General features: G+C 43.9%; 1 long non-coding RNA gene across 1 annotated transcript in view; it reads right to left on the minus strand.

Moving 5' to 3' along the window:
• Positions 1 to 6,115: 6,115 nt before the first annotated feature.
• LOC118026688 overlaps positions 6,116 to 19,574 on the minus strand; it is a 101,993-nt gene continuing 88,534 nt past the window's right edge. The window contains exon 3 of the long non-coding RNA XR_004683650.1: positions 6,116 to 6,132. This is a non-coding gene — a long non-coding RNA (uncharacterized LOC118026688). The remainder of the gene's footprint in view (positions 6,133 to 19,574) is intronic.

A 19,574-nucleotide genomic window follows, 5' to 3' on the forward strand; every position in this document is an offset into this window, starting at 1 on the left:
TGCTTTTCATAGAAAGTTATTCCATTCCCAGAAATCTCAAATGGTTAGAAAGTCTTTTTTTTTTAATTAAGTACACCGACCCCCCCTTTTCACTTTGATTCATTTGCACTGACTTGCTCTTAGAGAACCAAAAGAAGAAATCTAAACCTATCTCAGCTTTTAAAGCCCTTTCAATATTCAAGAAGGGCTACCATATTGTATTGATGATGGCTGTGTATCCAATGATCAAATTATCTCAAATTTAGTGACAGGAAACAGCAACATTGATTGCAATTTCTGCAGATCAAGGCTCCGTGCTGCTTTGCTGGGTTCTCCTGTCAGGAGGATCTCTCACAAATTACAAATCCAACTGCCGGTCAGAGCTATGGCCTTGTCTCCAGAATGCACCTGGACAAGACCTGTTCCCAAGCTCCTGGATGTGGTTGCTGATAGGACTCAACTCCTCATGATGGATGGAAGAAGGTCTTTTCGTCTCATGCTGATGTCTGAGGAGGTCATGAGGGTGAGTCCCCGTGGTGGGATCAGAGACATCATAGCTTGAGGACACAGGGAGAAAGCCCATATCTGCAAGCCAGGCAGAGGATCCTCACCAGAACCTGACGTGGAGGCACCGTGATCCCAGACTTCCAGCCTCCCAGGATTCTGAGGATTTTGAGGCACACAGTCTATGGTATTTTGCTATCGCAGCCTGAGCTGATGGAGACAATATGCTAATCTCAGATCACTTTATCTCTTATTCATTGTAGAGGAGTCACCGGGCATCCTGCACATGCACATACAGGGGTGTGAATATCAGGAGGTTGGGATCGTTGGGAACTATCTCAGAAGGCCACCTACCACACATGTGGTTCTGAGTTCTCTTTTCTCCAGATCTCCATATCACTTGATAATCTCTCATGAAACCCACGTTTGCATTTCTTCATCCTCTGGACCACTTGGACCCTTGGCCATCATTCTTCAACCATCTCACTAAAAAATGACCAGAAGGCTGTGTCTGGGTTTGTTCTTCTTCCCAGATTTTAGTTATATTTATTTTAGGACAGTTCTTTTCGATCTGGCTGCAGTACCCCAGATATTTTTTGCACGAGTCCATAAAGCAACAACTTAGGGGTCCGGATGTGTGAACGTGTATTGTGACACTTACTGTCGCACTATGGTTCTTTTCTTGTGTCTGCTTGATGTTTCCAAACCCGTGTTAGAGATGAAGCCTCATCGCTCAAGCTGGGAAACCTTTGTTCTCCAATAGCGTTGAAGGCTGAGATGCACACGGAAACTCTGTCGAGCCACCCCCATCTCCCCGAGGGGCCGCCTTTAGGTTATTTTGAACTGTTCCAAATCTCGGCAGTTTGAAATGCACATGCTGAAGAAGTTTTTAGCAGACCTGAGAAAGACTGCACTCTGCTTTGGTCTGTGACTACCATTGCAAGAACCCAGCAAAACATTTCGTGTAAGATTCCATAAATCGGTTTATCTGCCAGCCATAGCGTCCTGACTGAACGTGGATGGAGTCTTGAACGTGCTGCGCTCCTAGCACACTGGGAACAAACCCTCTGTGTTTCCATTTTCTGCATATTCAATTCTGTGTTTTCAAAATGTGCAAAGCTGTGTCAACCGTCAATCTCCACCCCGCCTTTAAAATAGTCATCGACATTTGTAGTGTTGGGTCCATATGGGATTTACCTCGGGTATCTATACAGTAAATGCACCTTGGGAAGAAGCCCAGAACAGAGCAAGCATCTATGATCGGGGATGTGCCTGCTTGCTTTCTTTCCTCTGGCTTGTGTCCCCTGCCACAGCTAAACTATAATATCCATGTAGCGTGATGGAAAAAAAATCATGTGCTTTTCAGGCACACACATTTGGGGGGGTATAGCTGAGTTTAATTAAACCGCTTGAGAAGTATGTACAAATAATTGATTCTCTCTGAGCCTACTTTTTTTTTTTATCATTTAAGAAATGTGAATAATCTGGGGCGTCTGGGTGGCTCAGTCGTTAAGCGACTGCCTTCAGCTCAGGTCATGATCCCAAGGTCCTGGTATCAAGCCCCTTGATCGGGCTCCCTGCTCTGCAGGAAGCCTGTTTCTCCCTCTCCCACTCCCCCTGCTTGTGTTCCCTCTCTCACTGTGTCTCTCTCTCTCAAATAAATAAATAAAATCTTTAAAAAAAAAAAAGAAATGTGAATAATCACATTTAGGATGATGGTCGTGGTGATAATTCAAAAGGTTTAATGAAATAGTTAAAGAACAAAATGTTTGTAAGAGTTGTTCGTTCTTTGTCTCTATTATTTCTAGAGCTTGGTAACACGTTCCTTCTGGAAAGACATACCTGTCACTGCTAATATTTGGTAAAATGTACTTAGACCCCTAAAAGTTTAAAGCTTAAGGGACAGTACTTAAGTATGAGTGGAGAATGAAGGAATTTGGTGAAATGGTGATGTAAGTTAACAACGTGAAGATGGGGTTTTCTGTCCAAGAGGAGAATAGGATTCAAAAGGCTGCTCATTGCTTTCCATGGAGGTCCCACCCCATAATTATTGATGCCTTCACCCTGAATCTTACTGATTTCACAACACACAGCCTGACTCTCTGTCTCTCTCTCCTGAATTTTAAACTTATTCCCCCAAGGAGACACGGTTCTATTTCACACGTACTACTATATACATTCAGTACGCATTTGCTGTTCTTGAATCCAAGGGTGGTCCGTGCAGAGGCTACACAGACAGATGTAGAGCACTGTCAGTTCAGAGATTTGCATGAACAAATGACATTTGTCATTCCTCCTCTTTATTACATAGAATGAATGAAGCAGAGGAAGAATGGATTCAGTCAAAATCAGATTCGAAAAAAGCCTTCATGGATTCAGTGTTACTTGTATCTAACTGGGCCCACAGGTGCAATAATCTGTCTCCACTCACGATTGCAAGGTTCTGACAGCTGATTCTGCAGTCTCCTCACTTTCCTGAGGGGCTTTCTTTGCTCCGTGGATATTCATGTGTAGCCACAGACTAGGAGCAGTGTGCTTTGTGTTCGGCATAATATTTTGAAAGGGGAAGATAGAATACGGAGGATAGTTTGAGACAATACGGTGAAAGATTCACACCATAAAGCAGCGAGACATCGTGAGGCGGGTCTCATGCTCGTGTTGTTAGGAGGTGTGGGTCAGGGTCACAGAGTCTGGGGTTATGCGAGCAGACAACAGGAGAGACACCCACCAGGGTGGAGGCGGGGTTCACGATAGAGCTGGCTGATCTTTCTAGGGTGGTGGAGTGGGGAGCTAAGGGTTGAGGTCACCTTCTTCCAAAAGGGAAGAATTCAGAGAATACCTGGGAGGCATGTGTGCAATTACATTTATACTTTTCCATATAAAATTGTCTCTGTAGCGGGCATTCACGTTAGAAAATTAAATTTTAAAATGATGTTCAGTGTTAAAAATCTCTCTAAGAAAACCCCGTGTTTTGGAAGCCAAGACTTGTGATGCTTTGAGGAGCATCTGATGGTGAGCGGGCTCCTGAAGGAGAAGGGAGTCCTGGGGGACAGGTCTGGGGTGTGGGCCGCCTTGGGGACGAGGAGCAGGACCCCAAGAGAGCGTGCAGGCGGCACTGACTTTTGCTATAGCGCAGAATGGCTGAGGACCCCATACAGTGACATAGAACAAAATACCTGTTGGCCCAGCCCCACGAGACGCTTCCACACGGCTCTTCAAATCACCCAAGGGCACACTAAGCAGGCTTTGCGGGTCCCAGAGAAAGAAAAGCCATACGTCACCCTGTGGGAGAGGAGCTTGTAGGTGCAGGGAGAGAAGTAGGGCAGAAAGGAACAGCTGGGCGGGAGTGGTTTGTAGCCCACCTGGGTGGTCTGAGCCCGCGGGGCGCTCAGCGCCAGGTAGGTGCAGTACATGTGTGAGAAAGATGTACTGGACTGTAGGAAACAAATGTCGTGGATGCAGTGAACAGGAAAGGACGCGCCCTGCGGTGGGGTGATATCGAAGGCCAAGTTGTCCAGTGGAAGCTCGGGGGTGGGGCCGGGTGTGTGTGTCTGGCTCTCCTTGGACCGTGGCCTGGTGGGCATCAATCCATGTCCCCAGGCGTGCTGCAGGGGGTGCAGCAGAGTGGCCTGGCGGGTTCCAGCATTAATCAAACACGATGCTTCTCCAGCACGCAACCCACGGCCCGCCTGTAGCGAGGTGCCCGGTATTTGGGGGTTTCCTCCAGAATCCCCGCTTCTCCTTCCTATTCTGTTGGCCGCAGCTCTGAGCCCTGCCCCAGCTGCTCAAAATGAGAATGCGCCTTGTCAGGCACGTTCCTTCTCCCCCAGACCTTCATACCACAAACAGGGCTCATTTCTGGCTGGTTTGTTCGTGCCTAAGACTCATTCAAAGGAGCAGGTCAAAACCAGCTCAGCAACATGATCTTGGGAAAACAAAGTTAAATTAATACCAAGCCTTGTTGGATCAATTCTCAGAGTCACTACAAAAATGCCTCTTGATCTCATCTATATTCCAACCCAACACATTTACTACCACCTTTACAACTTCTCTTGACTTCATCGGAAATAGTGTCCAGGATTTTAAAAATTCTCCCAAATTTAGACTGCACCTCCTCTTCTTTTCTCATTTCCCAAGGGAAGATGATCTTAGTTGGAGTTTTAAAAATTTCCTATGCACTTTTAAATGGAGACTATTTTATTTAACTTTATAGTATATCTTAAAGCAATATATTTATTGCAAACTTCGACACTTGAAAAAATAATATCTACTTGCAGCTGAAAACAAATGTGCAGAGTCTACCAAACAGCAACAAGGCTAAGTTCATTTTTGGCTCTAGCGATGCGCTTAACAGAATCTTTATAGAGGGATTTAATGTCTCATTTTATTTTTTTTATTTTTATTTTTTTAAAGATTTTATTTATTTATTTATTTGACAGAGAGAGACACAGCGAGAGGGGGAACACAAGCAGGGGGAGTGGGAGAGGGAGAAGCAGGCTTCCCGCAGAGCAGGGAGCCCGATGTGGGACTCGATCCCAGGACCCCGGGATCATGACCTGAGCTGAAGGCAGTCGCTTAACCAACTGAGCCACCCAGGCGCCCTAATGTCTCATTTTAGAATGTAGTTCTTAACTTGGTCACTCCCTAAACTCCTTTACCTTTGACCAGAATGCACAGTTTGGACAACTGACAGGAAGGAATATATATAATATATATAGATATATATATATATCATAAACCTTATGGATATACAAAGTATCATAAGCTCACATGTATCTACACTGCAATGTAAGCTTCCATAGATACACATAGCAGCATAAACATATATGTGTGTATATATATATATACATATATAAACATATATATAGTCGCATAAATTCACAAAGATGTATAGTAGCAAAAAAGAAGAAAAATTCAAGAAGCCTTGGTCTTCATGTCAATGTAGCAACAAGCTATAAGTCCTAGGTTTGAATATCTAGGAGCAAATCTATAAAGTCCTTGCACTGATGGAGAAACACAGCTAATTCTTGGTTTTCCTGCTGCTAGACAACATCATCTGTAAGGTTTTCTCGGTCTTTCTATGATTTTCCATGTAAAAGGAAAACCACAGAGCTACCATAATGTGTAGGAGAAACAGGGGTCACATCCCCCCAGCTGGTCTGCGGGTTCTGGGAGGGCAGGAAGCTTGGCCCTTTGATACGTTGAGCTAGGCTGGGTGCATTGCAGAGGCCAGCGCCCAGGTTGTCATGGGAGTATAGGACATCCTCTCTGAAACACCAAGAGCCCGGAGGCAGAAGACGTTTCTGGGACTCCTGCGCAGTGACTCTGTCTTCTGCTCTCAAGCAAGAAGGTGTGGCTGGGGATGAGTGTGGCTCAGTCATCGAGGGACCCCACACTGTATCGTATTCCCTAACAGAAACCCCAGGGTGTATTGGTACCTTCTTCGGGATCGGCGCCCACTTTCATGAAAGGACAAGCGCATGGCAAGGATTCCACCTGCTTCTGAACTGGGGAAAATGCCTAGCTGAACACAAACGTCACACACACGTGTGCACTCCTAAGGGGGCGGGGGGCAGCCAAAAGCCTCTCCAAGGAGCACCTACCCTCAGCTTATGAAGCTCCTGGATTCTGCAGTCGGGCTCCTGGATTCTGCAGCGGGGCTCCTGGATTCTTGCAGGGACCAACACGTTTCTTGGATTATTTCTGAGAGTGACACACGCATGTTTATATAATGGCAATGTGGGCATGCAGGCGCTGTTGGAAGTCATGGAGGACAACGTTTCTGCTCTTAGCCCCGTGCTTGAAGAATGTAGTTATTAACAGGATTTTCTATCAATAGACCTAAACACATGGATAGGTTTCCTGGTGCTATTGCTTTCACCAAGTACCACTGAGTGACTTAAAATCCCCAATATATCGGTTTTTGTACAGTGGTTTAGGTTACAAGTTTAACACAGGGTCTCACAGGCTCAAGTCAAGGTCTTGGTGGAGTTGCCTTCCTTCTAGACTAGGGGAGAACCTATGTTCTTCAGGCTGCCCCCATTCCTCAGCTCACAGCCCCTTCCTCCAGCTTAAACCCAGCCAACTTGCATCTCTAACACACTGTAGTCACATCTCCGTGGCATTAATTCACTCTTCTTCCACCTTTTTTTTTCCTTAAAGATTTTATTTATTTCAGAGAGCGAGCGAGAGAGAGAGAAAGCACAAGCCGGGGGTGGGGAGAAGGCAGAGGGAGAAGTGGATTCTTCGCTGAGCAGGGAACCCAACTCGGGACTCGATCCCAGGACCCTGGGATCATGACCTGAGTTGAAGGCAGACGCTTAACTGACTGAGCCACCCAGGCGCCCCTAGAATACCTTTTCATAACCTTTTCATAGCACCTACTTTACCATGCATGCTGGAACAAACAGAGCAGCTAAAATACATGCGATCAATGAACACAGCACCCCAAGCTTGCCTTGCTTCCACTGGACAAGGCCTCCAGAAGAGCACAAAGAGGAAAACTGCCCCAGATCTGCACACACAGTATACTGTTCCTTTTTAATGAGGAATACTGGTCCTTCCCTCCTCCTCTCCCAGCCCCTCTGCCCCTAGAGACGGCAGCTCTCAGGAAAACCACAGAGCGAGAAGCACAGGGAGGCCGTCAGCCACAAAGAGGGCCCGGGAAGCATGAGCCCTGGATACAGGATGCTGAGTGGGTCCAGGGAGGCCGTGCTCTGGCTTCAGGGCACCTGGGGAGGGGGCTACAAACCACATTAATCCAGAATGGGAAAGAAAACATGATCTAGTACTGGGACAAGGGGACTTTTCACAGCAAAAACAGCACCGCAGGAGAGAAAGTCTGGTGTTAGCAGGAAATGCAGCCCCCCTGCGATGTGACCCTGAAACAGTATGAAATCTGCTCCCCGAATAAGGGGACAGACAGAAGAGCAAAAGAGAAGCCACAGACCCAGCCTGTTGCCATAACGCAGCTCTCCTCATTCAAACATTTAAGAAAAGGGGTGAAAATTGACATGGATCAATGGGGGAAAAAAAGTAAAACGGGGAAACATAGTATCAACCCGAAGACTAAGGGGAAGTCACTCACACAGAAAATGTTATGCAGAATCTTTCTTTTCCTGAATTTTGAAGTTAAAGGAAAAGAGGTCTTCAACCATTGAGGTTGTGAAAATAAGTAAAATAAAATAAAATGAAATGAAATAAAATAAAATAAAATAAAACAAAAATCTAAAATAAAAATAGGCTACCCACAAGAAGTCAAAATCATGTGATGCTCAGACATTTCCTATGGAAGCCTGAATTAGAAATGTCTTTTTTTTTTTTTAAGATCTATTTATTTATTTATTTGACAGAGAGATAGAGCTAGAGAGCACAAGTGGAGGGAACGGCAGAGGGAGAGGGAGAAGCAGGTTCCCCACTGAGCAGGGAGCCCAATGTGGGGCTCGATCCTAGGACCCTGGAATCATGACCTGAGCTGAAGGCAGAAACGTCTTTTTCTTATGAAAGTAGAAAAATGGGTATCCGAAGAGTTTTATATCAGACCAAGAAATCTGTCATATTGTAAAAGCAAATATTCTCAAATATTCAAGGATTCCATTTGTTTATAACTCAAATACTCTTCTCAAAAATAAAATCTACTTCAACTCACAAAGAGATGAAGCACAGAGAAGAACTCAAGAATGGAGAAGTTAGGGGCGCCTGGATGGCTCAGTCGTTAAACATCTGCCTTCAGCTCAGGTCATGATCCCAGAGTCCTGGGATCGAGTCCCGCATCGGGCTCCCTGCTCAGCGGGAAGTCTGCTTCTCCCTCTCCCTCTGACCCTCCCCATGCATATGCTCACTCTCTTTGACAAATAAATAAGTAAAATCTTAAAAAAAAAAAAAAAAAGAATGGAGAAATTATGGGTTTGATTTTAAATTAATTCTAAGCAGGGTCTGAAAGTAAATACACCAGATATGCACAGTGTTTCATACAAAAACAAAGTTGCAAATATGGTTATCCAAAAGAATTAAATGTCAAAAACCTGTCGAAAGGGATATATTAGTTGTAACGTGCCTCACAAAAATAATTTGGGTTTAAAATCCAATCATCTGTTGGGGAAGAATATGAAAATACGAGTCAATAAAATATAAGTTGCCATCACTGGATATGGTGGGAGTGTAAAGAGAACCATTTCATACATGATGTGAAACAATGTATCAATAATAATGAAAGTAACTCATATTTCTGAGACACTTACTAGGTACCAGGTGTTCTTCTCGGCATTTTTTGTGTAGATCCGTAACATGGGTTCAATAATTGTCTTAGTCTGTTTGGGCAGCTTCCAGACAAGAGACACTTATTTCTCATAGTTGTCCAGGCTGGACGTCCAAGATCAAGGTGTCAGCAGATTCAGTGTCTAGGGAGAATCCGCTGCCTGGCTCATAGATGGCTGTCTTCTTCTTGTGTCTTAGAAGGGCACTGATCCCCTTCATGGGGGTTTCACTCTCATGACCTGATCACCTCCCAAAGGTGCACCCCCCAAATTGACCCCCCAGATATCATCCTATTGGGGTTAGGGTTTCAATATGAACTCGGGGGAGCATTCGGGCTATAGCAGTCAGGTTCTTGAAACACTGAAGGGGAACCACGAGAGCCTGTTTTCAAAAGCAGAGTCTGCCCTCCTAATCTTTGGAAAAGATGTGAACAAACAAGACAGAATCTTAGGACAAAAGACGGAAAACAAAGGAAATGGCGAGGAAGCCTTAAAATCCCTCACCAGCAAGGAGATGCGTGCAGCCAATCACGCCTGTATTTTCACACGTGGCTGGAACAGAGGAAAGGTTAAACTCCCACATAAACAGACCGAGTCTCTCAGATTGCGTAAATAAACCCAAATCCAAACATTTGGGGGAAAATAACAGCCTAAGTGCAGGTCCCTTAGCCCCGTGCTTCTAATTAACAAGACCTAGAGAACCTGACAAAAATTACCAAGGGAAACATGAACCCGGAAAGAAAAACAGTCGCGGGTTCGAACTAGCAGACGGCAGCAAGAGAGGTGCGAACCGCAAGGAAATTCTGCCATGTGTACAACAAACTGGCCTAAATTCAAGAGGCCACTGGGGCAGCTCAACACACCTCCTCCCGAGACAAGTGTAATTCTGTAGGAAATAAGTGGAAGATAACCCAGAAAACTCCACCAGCACCGTCCACACTGGATCTCCAAAGGGCAGGGCTGTAGCCAGCTCCCAAAATCTCCGGGAGACCGAGGCTGTGTGTGACAAACGGAGTGGAGAGATCAGCCACTGTGGTGTCTGTCTAAACGGTCCGTGAACAGCAACCTCAGACTCGCCCATCTGGGGTAGAGGAACAGGATGACGGGGCTGGAAGGCCTGGATCTTGAGGCAAGAGCTCACCGTGCAAGAGACGCCAACCAGGATATTTAGAACATTTCCAGAGTTGCAGAATGACAAGGTGGTGAAGAAGCAAAGCCCCATCAGGGGGCTGGAACGGGACCCCTCAGGCACTGCCCACATCCTGAACCTGCTGTGGAGCTCGGCACCTCCCCACCGCCGGTCCCTGCTGCTCATCTCTTACTTTGGACTGAGTACAAACCTCTGCTGCAACAAGACCTGCCTTCGACTAGGTCTGCGGTTGTCCTGGACATCCTGCTGGACATGCACACACTCACAAACACTCACATACACACACACTCACAAACACATACACTCACACACACACTTCCACACGTGCATTCGGCTAACTATTAAAACTGGCCATTTACGACCACGTAAAAACGGTATGAATAGGAAGATAGGGTGAAGAGGAGGGCAAAACTGTGTTTTTACGATACCAGTTTTGTATAAAAAGCATATCTATAACATGCATATATATTAAAAATTGTAGGGATGCCTGGGGGGCTCAGTCGCTTAAATGTCTGCCTTCGGCTTAGGTCATGATCCCAGGGTCCTGAGATCGAGCCCCACGTCGGGCTCCCTGCTCTGTGGGAAGCCTGCTTCTCCCTCTCCCCCTCCCCCTGCTTCTGTTCTCTCTCAAATAAATAAATACAATCTTTAAAAAAAATTGTAAAGTAGATGTTGCACAGATGGATGAATAGACACAGATATATAGATAGACAATAGATGGATAGATAAATAGCTAGCTAGCTAGCTAGCTAGATGATAGAGACAGAGGGATAGAGAAAGTTCACAGGAATACATTGACAGAAAGACAGACAGACTGACAGATATTGAGATATTTGTCTACCTCTATTTGGATTCTTTTTGGAATTATTCATCAACGTGACTCTCAGTGACCTAGGAAAATGATATAGACAATAAGACTGTCTGAGCCTTCGTTTCCCTATCCGTAAAGCAGAGATGCTAATGTATATTCATTCTAGTTCTTGCAGAGAACAGTGGAATATTATCTGTCACGTGCCTGACCCATAAGAGTTTTTCAACAAATAAGTTTCCCAACTATTCCAATGTGGAAGTGCATGTACCCACAAAGACTTTTTGTAAAAATAAGCAGCATTAAATCCCGGACCCCATTTCAGAGCAAATTAAAATCCAATCCCAAACTGTAAATACATCTGTGCATTTTAAGATACCTATTTTTGAGATAACCAAAAAGTATTACCCAACTGTAGTTCTTCAAAGAAAAAAAAGCCCAGAATACACGAAGGCGTGTGTCTGCTGTAGGTGTGTGTGTGAGCTGTGTGTGTAAGGGAGCACTTGGCAAATTTCTTCAATGGAAGAAGCTTGAAGCAGACGTGATGGACCATTTGTTTTAACGCAAATAGCTCAGAAGATCTCTCAAATGCTCATATTCTTCTATTGCTAAAATGAATACGAAAGGATAAATGAGTTTCTCCGCCAGTTTAATTTTCATTTTGGGGGAAGAAATACTTTCCAAATGTGCAGAGTAATACTGTGAAAAATTTCATACACGTATGTATGTATATATATTCATATGTATATTTAAATATACAATATCTTATTGTCAATCTCTGTCACTTACTCAATCTCTTTTAAAATCCTCAAAAACATTTGTTTTTCACCTGAGGCAAGTACCCATTGTGACTCTCCTGTTGGCACTTTACCTGCAGTGGTAAGCTTACTGTGGCCACTTTACAGAATCGATTTGCATGTCCTCGGATCATTAAAAACACGACTCAGGACACATCAGGTGTTTCTGTGTCTTGGTAGTGTTTAATAGAATTTCTATGACTGCAAAGATATTAAAACAAGAACAATGTTAAATAGATCTATGTTGACAATCAAAATAGTCCCATCCGTGGCATTGTCTCCCAACCATGAACGTAGGTAGGAAAAGGTACATTCAGAAGTTATGTATGGTTATATTTATTGGGAAAATACATCCATTCAGGTCTGCGCATAAATGAAATTGAAAATGGAATAAGATTACCAAACATTGGCATTTCTTTTTTTTTTTTATTTTTAAGATTGTATTTATTTATTTGAGAGAGAGAGCACAAGCAAGGGGGGAAGGGGCAGAGGCCCTTTGGCTCAGGTCATGATCCCAGGGGCCTGGGATTGAGCCCCGCATTGGGCTCCTTGCTCGGCGGGGACTCTTCTCCCTCTGCCTCTGCTCCTCCCCCTCCCCCTGCTCATGCTCGCTTGCTCTCTCTCTGAAATAAATAAATAAAATCTTAAAAAAAAAAAAAAAAAGAATCACTCAGTTAAGCTGCTCCAGAATTTCTGACCCTACAGAAATCATAAGGCAAAAACAAACAAAAATGTTTGTTTAATCATTCTAGACCCCTGAGTTTCAAGATGATTTTCAGTAGACCACGAAGACAATCATCTTCTTGTACATGGGGCACCCAGAAGCTCCAAGAGACCAAAGACAGAACACAGTGTGATTAAAGATTCCCTCAAACACAGGGACCCTGACTGTAATGAAAGGACTGTATCCTCCTGAATCCCTCAGGAATGTAAGGAGGTTGGGAAGGCATCTTCCAGGCTCCACGACCTTGAAATGACAATCCTTCCATGAATTCAACGTGTTTACACACCAGTAGCCGTGATAACATAAATATTCTGCCTCAGGTCTATTAGCAGACTATTAAGTTGGCTCAGTGGTCCCCAGTGGAAGGTTAATGAGAAACAAGACTTGAATACCCCATAAAGAAAGAAAGGGAGTACCGTGAATGTTACACCAGGTCCTGTTGTCAAATTATTAGGGTTAGTAATAAGAGGAACTTGGGGAGGGCGCCTGGGTGGCTCAGCTGGTTAAGCGACTGCCTTCGGCTCAGGTCATGATCCTGGAGTCCTGGGATCGAGTCCCGCATCCGGCTCCCTGCTCAGCAGGGAGCCTGCTTCTCCATCTGACCCTCCCCCCTCTCATGTGCTCTCTGTCTCTCTCATTCTCTCTGTCTCAAATAAATAAATAAAATCTTTAAAAAAAAAAAAAAAAAGAGGAACTTGGGGAAAAAAACAAACAAAAAACCCACAATCAGTATTTTGTCTGTATCCAAAAAAGTCATGATCATGTTGAGGAAGACAGAGTCTCAGTAACAGAAAGTCGAAGATATATGGAAAAACACTGTCAAAGAAAGATAGGTTTGCCCTGACCCTGTAAATATCCACTTGATGGAAGCATCTCCCATGCAGATTCAACACTGTCCTAAGCACAATACCGTCCATGAAGGGGATTCTGGACAAGAATTTCACTCATTTGTTATCAAATTCATACATACACTCACAACCCTGAGAAATTCTTCTCCCCGCTGGGTGAACTTTGCATTCATTTGTCCAAACCAATATTGAGTAAGTATCCCCTATTTGTAAGTGACTGTCTCAGGTTCCCATTGTGGCTGTAACATTTGCTGCACAACGCTATACATTTTTAATCTTATGATAATTGGGATATTGATGGGATGGGATATTGAACTCCAAGTAAAGGGAATAGCATGGACAAGGCATGAAGGCCGGAACTGATGAGTTAACAAGCAAGTGGATTTTTATGGTGTAGTCTTCCTAGAAAATGGGCAAAATTAAGGATTTGCCATGCTAAAACCTATAGGTTTTGTCATATAATAAAGTGTCTGGCTGGGAAGAGAAATGGAAGAGTGACAGTGATAAAAAGGCAGATTTTCACCCATCAGGCATCCCTACTCCCTAACAAGTGGAAAGTGTATGGAACATTAGACATACAAGGAGTGTTCAACAGAGTACTCATACATAAATGAGCAGCGATATCAAAAAGTGTGACGCTGGGGATTGATATGACCAGACCTGCACACTGGGACAATCCCTCTAACTACAACATGGAGAAGGGACCACAAGAAGAAGGGTCTGGAGGTAAGAACACCAGTCACCCTGCACCCTGACTACCACAAAAAGTTCTAGTTTTGTTTTCTGGTGACAACCTTCCTTGCATTTACAGTCCAAAACTTGGGCGCTTTCTCTCCCTAACTGCATGCTCTGATTTGCAAACCAATGTTCCAGTCTCTGGGTACCTGGTAAAACCGTCATGATCCACCCACTTGGACTTGCCTAAGTTCTGCTTTGGAGCATCCCAGCAGGAAGGCAGGATTGTATTCTCTCAACCCAGCCACTGACTCCTGTCTTTTTCAGACACTCATTGAGGTCTTGGAAAGATAAATTGAAGCTGTCCAAAAATAGAAGAAACCAGGTCATGAAACCACAAGTGATCCCTCCCTAGAAATAATGATGGTGGCTCAAGGATGTGTGAAAGGTACCATACAAGGAAGCACTGCATTGTGAAGAAGGTTCAGTCAGATGTCTTTAGGACAGTGCGACCCATCATGTAGTCTATGGACGGCTGCCATTCCCAGTGAGCTAAGTACAGGAATGGAGAGTCAGCAAGTTGAAATGTATATAGGAATTTGATACAGTCGATGCTCGTCTGTGGACTCTAATAATGAGACCGTGAGCTTGTACTTTGTAGGTCTTTTTACTTCATTTTTCTCCTACTTCATTTTGGTTTACAAAAGTTTCGGTCCATGAAACATCGGAGATTCTTTTTTTTTTAAAGTGTTGCTCTAGGGTCTTTTCCATTTCCTGAGGCTGTGATGCAGGTAGACTCAGATTGATGGTTGTGAAATTCCTCTACTATTTTTTTTTTTTAAGAGGAAATGAGTGGGAGGGAGGGGGAGAGAGAGAACTTTAAGCAGGCTCCACATTCAGTGCGGAGCTCGGCACGGAATGGAGCTCCATCTCACAACCCTGAGATGATGGCCTGAGCCAAAATCAAGAGTCGGACACTTAACCGACTGAGGTACTCAGGCGCTCCTAGATCCCTCTATCTGTGCTCACCCTCCCTCCCTTTCAGTTAATCCTCCACCAAATGACACCCTACCTTCTATTGCTATTGTCTTCATGCTTTAACCTTCGCTTTAGCATCTTAAATGATCTTTTCAGATATAAGCAAAATCATGTCCTCAAAATTCCAATTTGTATTAACAAAACGTTACTACCTATTGAATGTCTACCACGTCCCAAGCACTACTGAGCATCTTATATACATTATTTTTCACCCTTTTAATAACCGTCAGGGGACTGAGTCACCTTATGGATGAGGAAATGGGAGTCCAACGAGAGGAATGGCCTGTTTGGAGACCAGGGTATATTCTTTCTGCTCTGCCACACTTAATTTATACCAAGGGAGTATGTCTGGTTTCACCAAATAATTTTAATGTAATCTTTTCCTAGTTCAGGGTCATAAATAATCTAAAGTCCAGTCATGCTGACCTAAACCTGTAAAAATGCTATACAGGAAGCTCAGTGGCCACATTTCATGAAGGCTTCTAAAGATCGGAATTCTAAATAGCTAATTGCAAAGGTTCTTTGCTCAACAGTAAAATTAATGATTTCAGAGGCATCATTTAAATAGGATATAAATTTTGATAAAAGCTCACTGTCTCTTGCAGAAATCATGAGAATGTCACTTATATGCCTTTACTTTCTCAAAGGCAGATTGTCAGGCATTAACATTTGATGATGCAAATCTATTTTTTAGACCAAGGAATTACAGTGGAAAGATATGAAACAGAGATGATTTTAAAGCTGCTCCCTGTACCCACCCCCTGCAAAAAAGAAAAAGGCAAAAAACATTTTTGCCTAAATCCAAGCTCTTAAAAGAATTTCCATAATATCTAAAATTCAAATAGTATGACCAAGGAGAAGACAAGAATTCTTACATTAAAAATCTGTTCTGCTTTAATCAGAAACTTGCTTCTCCATGACACAAAAAGACCCCAGTCTTTCTACATTATCATCCTTAAATTCAGTGACCACTTGGACATCTTGAGTGTCCCAGATAATTATAAAGCTCTTTATGTACATTTATTTCTCACAATATCCATATGCAATAGGTATAATAACCGTCATCTCACAAATGAGGGAACTGAGTGTATCAGTGAGCTACTGCTGTATAACAAAGCACTTCCCATAACTTGGTGGCTTAAAACAACAGCCATTTATTATTTGTCCCAAGTCCGAGTCAGCTAGGAAGTATCTCTGATCTAGAATGAGCTGTTGGATCTTGAGTGGGGCTCCATCCTGAGTTTGTGGTCAGATGGTGGTCTAGTTTGTGGGCTAGCTAGTATAGAATGACTTCAACTGGGATCCTCCCACAGGCTAGCAATTGGAATCAAAGCAATCGGGGTCAAAGACAGGAGGCAGAAGTGCTTTCTCCAATGTTGGCTTACGTCATGTTGGGCAACGCAAGTCACAAGACGAGGTCCATAGTCAGGAGAAAGAGAGGGACTATAAGGTGAGTTCCTTTTTTTAAAAGATTTTATTTATTCGTTTGAGAGAGACAGGGATTGAGAGAACGAGTGGGAGGAGGGGCAGAGGGAGAAGCAGACTCTTTGCTGAGCAGGTCATGATTCCTGAGCCGAAGGCAGACACTTAACACTACTGAGCCACCCAGGCACCCTATAACATGAGTTCTGAGTGGGTTTGTGGGTCAGGTCTGAGCCCAGTGCATATTCTTTTATTTTGCCACACTTATTTTATACCATGGGATTATGTGCATTTTCACCAGATCATTATAGTTAATCCTTTCCTAGTTCACAGTCATAAGGAAACTAACATCCAACCATGCTGACCTGCTTTATAAAAACATACCTCAGGAAACAAAGCAGGGCTTTTTGCAAAGCAATTTCAAGTTCTGAGCTGTAAGTAGCTAACTGCAAAGGACATGGATGTGGAGATGGATGTTACACAGGGCAATTTATGCAATCAATCCACTACACTGAGGCTCGGGAAATATGAGAAGTTGTCCATGGTCGGGCAAATAGTAATTTGAAACCAGGTCTGTGGAACTCCAGAATCTATGTTTGTTTCCATAAAGCCATCTTTTCTCTGTTATACGGCCCTAAGAGGATGGACTTCATCTGGTTAACTTGTCAAAAATGTTGTATACATTGACACATGAAGGATGTTGGGGCTCCAGGATGTAACTGATGCAACATACCAAAAGGAGGTGAGACACAAAAATGCAGAGTTCAGAAAGGATCTATTCCCCAGCTCTGAGATCCTTTCTCCACATCAAGCATGTAACAGTGGATCATAAGACAGAAGCAACATTTCTTTGGGGGAAGCTTCAAAGAGAGTAAAGAGCATGGGTTTTCTTAGAAGCCCCGAGAGAACTTGATGTCATTCCCTGGAGGTGAGATGCACTGAGAACTGCCTCAGGTGCCTGACTCACACCAGGGAAGAGAAAGAGGACCACAGGTGTGGGAGCAGGTGACTGTGTCACGGCTGGTGTGTGCTCCTCTGTGTCTGTGTCTGACTCAATACAGGAGGGTCTCCGAGGAGGGTCTCCTGGGAGCCCACTAACCTCAGGACACCGAGCCCAGTGTGGCAGGATGACACATGCCCCCCAATGATGTCCATGCCCTAATCCCCAGATCCTGTGAATATGTTACCTTGTGTGGCAAGAGGGACTTTGAAGATGGGATGAAGTCAAGAATTATGAGATGGGGAGGTGATCTAGTGTAGTCACAGTGTCCTGAGAAGAGAGAGTCAGGAAATCAGAGTGGGTAGGAGGTGGTATGAAGACCGAGGGGGAGACTGCAGCAGGCAGGCTAATATCCAAGAATACAGGATTCCTCCCTAGGGCTTCTGGAAGGAGTGCAGCCCTGCAGAAACCTTGGCTTTAGCCCCAGGAGACTGACTTTACACATATAACCTCCATAACTATAAGATAATAAATCTGTGTTGTCTCACGTTTGTGGTAATTTGTTACAGCGGCAAGAGGAAACTAATACAGTCAGGGAGCATTTCAGCGGCCCAGCAAGTCTGAACTGCTCAAACTTCTTCATACTTCCAGCCTCCACAACAGATCCTGGCAGGTTCTGAAACATCCAGATAGTAACTAGGGAAGGAGAAGTCGACCGCTACCTCTTCCCAAAACACTGGCAGCCTATTAACCACAGTCCTTAGCTGCGGAGGCAGAGAGGATGTCTTTGTTTTCAGTGAAATTGAAATGGACTGGACCTTCTCATATATAATTCAAAACTGCATTTTTTCCCACATAAATTGTCTGTAGCCTACTTGATACTTGGGGGTTTGCATAAAGCATGGTACCTGGTAGCAACAGTTTCCCACTAAATAACAGCTAGAGAGGAAACAGAGATGCGGTGAATTTTTATTTTGCTTCCATCGTAACTGCTGTGCTGGTTGAACTGATTGGGTAAATGTAGAAACTGGACGCAAATAAATGGATCACATGAGCTTTTCTTCATCCTCTCCCAGCCCCTTGAAGATAATTCCCCATCTCTCTCCTTAACAAATAGAAGCAAGGGGAAGAGGAGTGACGTCAGTGTCCGCTGTGTATTTTGCATAGAACATCAACTAAGACTCCATAATCCCACTAGGAGGTGGTCATTGTCTCCATTCTACCAGTTAGGAAACAGAAACTCAGCGAGATGCAGAGATACTCCCACATCTTCACCATGTATCTCTCTCCAGACCCAAGCTTGCCCCTACTTCTGCCTCGAAATCAACCCACATCAGCAAGATTTGGACTCAATCACATTTTTTGCCCCCGGTACACATTGGATTACCAATTTTTGCCACATCTTTCACACCTTCACCTGACAATATCCTAACAATCTTTCCACCTGTGTCTTCTGGATGGAACTATCTGAACTCCTTCCACAGAAAAGATGGACAGCTCTCCTTTCTCCACATCTGTATAAATCAAGAGTATATTGATCTGCTTAAGGCCCATCAAAGATACCTCTGAAGTTTTCCATGTTCTGGGTTTTCCCCACTCTCCCTAGGATTCACTTACGCATTTATTTATTGGAGCATTAATAACCACAGATTGCTAAACTGTGGCCTCAGACGAGCACCCTATGTCTGGGGTGTCATCCATGACCCCACATAATTTCTCCCGTATTTTATCAGAAAATCGCACAGATGGTCTTGGGCATCTTCGCAAACTATTTTTGTTTCTTAGTTCTCCCTCTCGGAAATGCTAAATTTCTCAGGGTCCCCCAACATTCACCACCCACAATTGGCAACTGCCTTGGCTTGAATGTCCTCTAATAAGTGGGCACCACTTAATTACTGCCTTTGTATAGGTTGGTTTTTAGATTCGACTTGGGCCATCCTAGGAAAACTTCAAGTCATGAACATCAGGCCCAGCACAAAGAGCAGGAAGAACTCTACAGGAACACACTGGATTCTTCACTCTTGAGCTGTGTGATCCTGGGCAAGTCACTCAACCTCTCTGTCTCCTCTTCCGTAACCCAAACAATAGTGCTCTGGTCAAACTCACCACACAGGATTCTATATTCCTGGACCATTTCTATTTGAAACATAGAAGATGTTATTTATTACTAACATCACAAATCAAAGTAGAAATTTCTTGGAAGTTTAGAGCAGCTTTTGATTCACCTTTCTTACGATGTACATGACTTTCTCTAGTTCCTGATTTGGAGCAAGACATAACATTCCATTCTGTAGGCACACTCAGTGTGTTTCTAGAAGAGGGGAAACACTGGTAAAAATAGGTGAAGATTGCAACTCTGAAAGAACAAGTATTTCAAAGCCCCCAGTGTCATCGAGCCACATGCATCTTAAACTTAACATGAGTGTGCATGTTT

This window comes from Mirounga leonina, unplaced genomic scaffold (genome assembly GCF_011800145.1).
Source record: "Mirounga leonina isolate KUSES-001 unplaced genomic scaffold, KU_Mleo_1.0 Mir_268, whole genome shotgun sequence".
In the NCBI taxonomy this organism is placed as follows: Eukaryota; Metazoa; Chordata; class Mammalia; order Carnivora; family Phocidae; genus Mirounga; species Mirounga leonina.